This window comes from Equus caballus, chromosome 19, assembly GCF_041296265.1.
Source record: "Equus caballus isolate H_3958 breed thoroughbred chromosome 19, TB-T2T, whole genome shotgun sequence".
Classification (NCBI taxonomy): domain Eukaryota; kingdom Metazoa; phylum Chordata; class Mammalia; order Perissodactyla; family Equidae; genus Equus; species Equus caballus.
Window position 1 is genome coordinate 66,484,663 of NC_091702.1, and position 6,105 is coordinate 66,490,767.

Below are 6,105 nucleotides of genomic sequence, written 5' to 3' on the forward strand. Positions count from 1 at the left end.
CCCAAAAGCAAGAGGCTGACCCGTGTCTTCAGTTCCAGTAAGCGGAGCTGAATATCCAGCTTTGTAGCCATTTGCTGGCTACCTGCACAAATGCAGGTTTTTGTTTTGCTTTGTTTATTTGGTTTTGCTCAATAATAAGCTTAGCTATTTCTATTTATGAATTGGTCCATTCACTTGGGTTTTAATTTCTTTTTTCCCCCCAAGAACATTGGATAAACATTATCGTGTTTGCCAGGTTGGGAATCAGATGGCTCTGGGCTCAAATTTCCTGTTCTGCCATTTACCAGCAGGAACATCGCGCACGTTTTGACCTCTCCGAGCTTCAGTTTCCTCCTTTGCAAAGTCGGAATGATAACAGCTACCTTGCAGGATTGTGGTAAGGATTAGAGGGGCTTCTGTCTAGCCTCTGGTATACTCTAGTGCTTAATACCCAGTGCGGATTCCATAAAGGAAAACGACTCTGCTTATGATAAGCTAAGTAAATTGTGACATGTTTTTTACGTGGAATATTATGTCACCATTTAAAATAAATTTTCCAAAGACTATTACTATGGAACAAATGCTTTCGTGAAATATTAAGTAGAAAGGCAGGTTATAAAACCTGATATGCCGTATGATTTAAACAATGCAGCTAAAACCTTCAAAAGAAAGAAACGTTTGCAAGAAGTAGACCAACCTGTGAAAGTGGGCGTGGTGGCCAGGTTCCCCTCAGTGGAGCACGGCGCCTGTGACAGGCTGGAGGTGCTGGGAGCTGCTCAGCTGGCGCCCGTGGGCAGGGGTCCGGGTGGGGGCGGCGGGGGTTCAGGCCTGGGCACTGCAAAATAAGGAGTCTGGAAAAGGGTTTCTTCTGTAAGCAAAAGTGACACATGGGAAGAAACACCCATTTTGGGGGCCCAAATATTGTCATATGTACATGGAGTAAAGATGGAAGAGAAAGCCATCTTGCCGGGGCGCCGGTCTGGAGCCAGGGACCAAGGATGGCGGATGCAGAGTCCCGCAGGCGGATAAACCATCCAGCAGCGCCAACAAACCCGGAAACACTTTCCTCCAGACTTCTTGGTTGTAAAGTAATAAACCCCTATTCTTAAAGGCACTTTTAAAAGTGTTTTGTTACTTGCAGTTTGCAAAATATTGCTATTTTTAAATTTAAAATTTTTTTATGACATTTTCTACTTTTCAAGATTTCCAAATCTTTAAATTGGGACAAAGTATCTTAAGTATTACGTTATCAAATCTTAACATAGTAGTTTATTGGCGTGATTTGACCTTAACTGAACAATGGTTTCCCGGAGATATTGAGTCATTAATTCCTCTCTTTCCTACTCACCCGCCTGACCCCCCAAAATGCTTTGTGTGTCACCATGGTGATTGCTACTATGCAAAGCAGTGAAATGCATGCAACTTTCTTTCCATTATCTCAGTTTGGACCAAGCTGTTGGCTGTGGCTGTGGTTATCTTACACAAAATATTGTAAAATAATAAAGAGGAATGGCATTCACCAGCGTGGCATTTATGGAGGGCAGCGGATGTTAGCTCAGGGCTAATCTTCCTCAAAAAAAAAAAAAAGTTTTGTGATTTTTTCTTTATACTTTAGTAAATTTTTTTTGTGTGTGAGGAAGATTGGCCCTGAGCTAACATCTGTGCCAGTCTTGCTCTATTTTGTATTGAGATGCTGCCACAGCATGGCTTGATGAGCAGAGCTAGGTCCACACCCTGGATCCGAACCTGTAAACCCTGGGCTGCCGAAGCAGAGCACACGAACTTAACCACTGTGCCACCAGGCCAGCCCCGGTAAAATTTTATATATAATAAATTTGCAACTATAATGTCTTAAAATTAACAATTTAAGTTTTAGTTTGGAAAATACAAACATGGTATTAATGTTACGCCTTGGAATTTTTCTTCATATTAAGTTATTCTGAGCCTTATCAAAACTGCTTGATTCACAGAATGACAGAAAATAATGACAACACAGAGGACATCCAACAGGGGGCAGATATTCTGTTCATTTATTTTATCATCTGGCAAGGTCTGACATCACACTCCCAAGAAGACAAAAATCAGGCCAAAGTGAGGCTCAAAGAGAACTGGGCGTTCCAGGACGCATCTCCCTAAAGACATGCAGCGCATAATCGGGGGGTAATCACTTAAATACTGAAAGCCTTAGTTTCTCACCTGCTCAATAGGGATGATAAAATACCAATTCCAGGCGATTGGTCTAAAATTAAATGGGACAAATCTTGTCAAACACTTGGCAGAATGCCTGGCATGTGTGGGAACGTTAATTGGTCTGTGCAGACGCTACTCTTCCGATTGTCATTTTCTTCCTCTTTTCTCTGTCCTCCAATTAATCTTTGTATCCAACTTTTTTCTCTCCTTTCCATTTCTGTTTTCTTTTCTCTCTTCCACTCTTCCTTTGCTCATCATTTTCCTCTCCAGTTATTTTTTCATTCTTTTCTGCCCAGATTATAACCTCAGCCAACCAGGGACAGCACTCACAGCTTAGAGTTGCTGACTTCAGATCTCTCGTCTTCCTCTGCCTAATAGATATCATCGATCTTTTTTCTTTTTTCAATTATACTTCATTAAAATAAATGAGACAAAAATCCTTAGCATTTGGTGTCTTCATAGACCCATTTACTCTTTAAGATCTATGCAGTTAAATATAGGTATCTTAAGTCTGCAGTTTGTGAAAAAGATGAATTTACTTTGCTATGCAGTAAACATAATAGCTAACATTTATTGAGCACAAACTATGTGCCACCTGTTTTACGCATTTCATGTTTTAACTGATTTAAGTAACAAGAAGAGCACATCTGACAAAATAGCCTTTTTTTGGAAAAAAAACTATATGCCCATTAAATAAAATGATGACAATACAAATAAGTGCATAGAGATTAGCTTGCACTCAGAATTCCATGCTCCTGGTATAATTGGTTAACATTTTGATATACATCCTCATATGGACATATACATTTTATAGACATATATATGAGTTGTCGAGATCATACTGCACACACGTTTTTCAACTCCAGACACGATGTTGTGGTAAAGCATTTCTTGATGTTGAGACAGGGGCTGTAGATTAGGTCCCTGCAGGTAACCACAGCCATGCATAGTCCCTTCACTGAAGAAAGATCATCTTCCCTTTGGAGAGGTCATCATTTCCCACTGGCCACACATATTCAAATTACAGTGGCGAGAAGGGCCCTGGTGGTGACACATGACAGACAGGAGGAAGCAGACAAAGGTTACTGTCCTAAAATATATGTAGCGCACTTACTGCTACTTTGGAGGAAGCTAGTGAAGGATGAAGGATCTCTGGATTTCCCTGAAGCCTTTTATTAGGCATACATCTAGTACTCTTCTCCAAAGGGTGGTCTTTATAATAAGAGAGGCATCTCAGGTGCTCTGGGAATGCAGTGAGCAGAAGAGAAGACCCTTATTAGAGCTCCTAATAGAGCTCCTTACATCGATATTTCCAGTTTCATGTTTTATATGACATAAAAATACAGAACAGATACAATGGTCAACTTCGGTAAGGAGGCTTCATTAAGACCTGGTATTTTTGGCCTAACCTGGAAGAAGCTAAAAACTGCAGGGTTCATACAGGTCAGCAATGCTTTGTAACAACAGGTGGGGAGATTCTGAAGTTCTTAGAGAATGTCACAAGGAGTTGAATCACAGACTGTAGGTTAGACCAGACGTAGGTTTACAGCTGGGAAAAGGAAGGAGAGATGGTAACCAGTCTGAGTTGAGTTTTTGCAGGTCAGGATTAAACACTAGTGAACATGTAACAAACCAGTTGTGACCCCTCTGCTTTGGGGTTGAGGTAATTTGTAAATTCTGGGCCCTTCTTCTATAGCCTCACCCGTGATCTGAGCTTTAGTCAGAATGGGATTTCCACTAGATGAGTAATTAGTCAGTGATTCATCTGAGGAAATTAAGGGGCAACTTGACTTTGAAAGTATTGACTGAACGTATCTGAGGAATCAACATGTAGGTGAAGCGTGATTTCTACCTACAGGTAAGAACCTGACATTTTGGTGTCCCACTAATTTACTGCGAGGCTCATGTCAACCAACTAATTTTTCGCTATGTTTGGGCGTCAGTGGTGCATGGGGTTAGCATCTTATATTACTATAACAGGATCTTTCAAAAAGAGCAGTGTTTTTTCTTTCCCAGTAACGTGGAGTATGTTGTTACAGACAGACCTTCCCTTGAGAATTAGAAATGTTGGACAACACGTAAAACCATCAGTGTGAAGACAGTGGGGAATGGTGAAGCCTGAAAGGGCGTTGGGAGATCACGATTCCTCGAAGAAGTTGCCGCTGGACAAATTCAGGAAGCTCCTCGAGTCTTCTAGGCTCTGTCTGTCTCCCAGGTCCTCAAACTTACCATGGACGTGAAGTCACCACTCCATCAAAAAGCTCCACAGGCTGCTTCAGCCCCCCTCGAGGTGAGCGCTCATCTCCAGCCTGGGCTCCATCGCTCCTGGTGTAGTGTGAGCTGCTGCAGCTGTGGCGCCAGGCCCACCGCATCCATCAAGGATCTGATTTGTCTCACCAGCTCTGGAGTTGGATGAAGCATGTGCTGCAGGGTTTGGGATTTTGTTTCCCCAGTGGGTCTGAAGAGGCCAGTTGAAAAATTTGGAAATGCATGGAAGTTAATGTCTTGTGGGGTAAATTTCGATCAATGAAAGTTGTCGTTCAACGGAGGGAGCTGTTAAATAAATTCCTCTCTCTTTCTCCCTCTACCGGACTGTTCAAAGGGTGTTTCTGTACAGTGAGCTGCGTCTCTTCAGGAAGCTGGCTGTCTGCAGTAATACGCCAGTTTGTCTCTGCTTCTCTTTTTCTGCCCACTTTCTGTTCCTGTTAGTTTTATAGTCTCAGGGTTTTCCTCCCAGGAAACTATCAGCGCTCAGCCTTTACTCAGAATTTCTTTTCCAGGGAACTTAGGCTAAGACAGAATGAAAGCAGAGAGAAGTGAGCCCAATTTGGCCCTATTTCTCTCCTTGCGCGCTTACCTGTTTGTAAGCAGAAGCCAAGAGGCTGAGAAGCCCCGCAAAGTTCCCAACAGTCTCACAGGGCTGGTGGGCAAACATCGGCTTCAGGTCTATCAAGGAGAAGAGACTTGGGCAAACACTCCAATCTTAACTCGCAACTAGAGAAGGGCCACATGTGCTCTCAAAAATAATGAAGGCTGGCATTAAATCAACAAAATCCTTGATTGAATTAAAATTAATCTTCCTCTTATCTAATTGCCAAACAAAAATGAATTCTCTCTGGAAGATAATATTATCGAGAGTCTTAAAATAGCTCTACAATTTATTATATATATTGTCTAGCTGCCAATAAAAAATTACTAGGTATACCAGGAGATGAGACCACATGACTCAAAAACAAGAGAGAACAGATTATAGAAATATACTCACTAGAGATCTAAATATTGGAATTAGTATACATGATGTTTAAAATAACATATTAATATGTTCCCCAAATCAGATGACAAAATGGAGAATCTCAGCATAAAACTGGAAAATATAAAAATTCTTCAAGTGGAAATTATAGAAACGAAAAAATATAATAATTAAAATTAAAAAGTTAATAGAAGCAATTAAAGAGATTAGCAAATTGGAACATAAATTGGGAGAAAATATCCAGTACAAAGCACAGAGAGAAACGAGAATGGACAACACACACATACACACAAAGAGGAAGCCTAAGAGATAAATGGGAAATGGTGAAAATATTTAATATATGTGTAATTGAAATCCTACCAAAAAGAAACTAGAAGAGACAAAATTTGAAGATCAAAATGACGGAATTTTACAAAACGTCCAGTCACAAATTCAGGAAGCCATAAACCCCATTCAAATTAAATACAGATAAAACAACATACCGGTGTATCATAGTGCAATTGTTCAAAACCAAAGACAAATAGTAAATATTAATGCAAGCTGGAGGGAAAAGATGTACAATCTTCAAAATAGCAGCAATAAGACTGACTCTTGAATTCTCAAGAAAAGAAAGTGGAGCACCAACATCAAATAACATCTAACATCAGAGCTAGAAGAAAATAACTGTATTAGAATTCTACACCCAC

The 6,105-nt window shown here is 40.6% G+C and overlaps 1 long non-coding RNA gene across 1 annotated transcript; it reads left to right on the forward strand.

Moving 5' to 3' along the window:
- The first annotated feature begins 235 nt into the window (after positions 1 to 235).
- Positions 236 to 4,754, forward strand: LOC138918938 (uncharacterized). Its single transcript, XR_011428707.1, has 2 exons — positions 236 to 376; positions 4,209 to 4,754. It is a non-coding gene; the product is annotated as an uncharacterized lncRNA (long non-coding RNA).
- Positions 4,755 to 6,105: the final 1,351 nt, after the last annotated feature.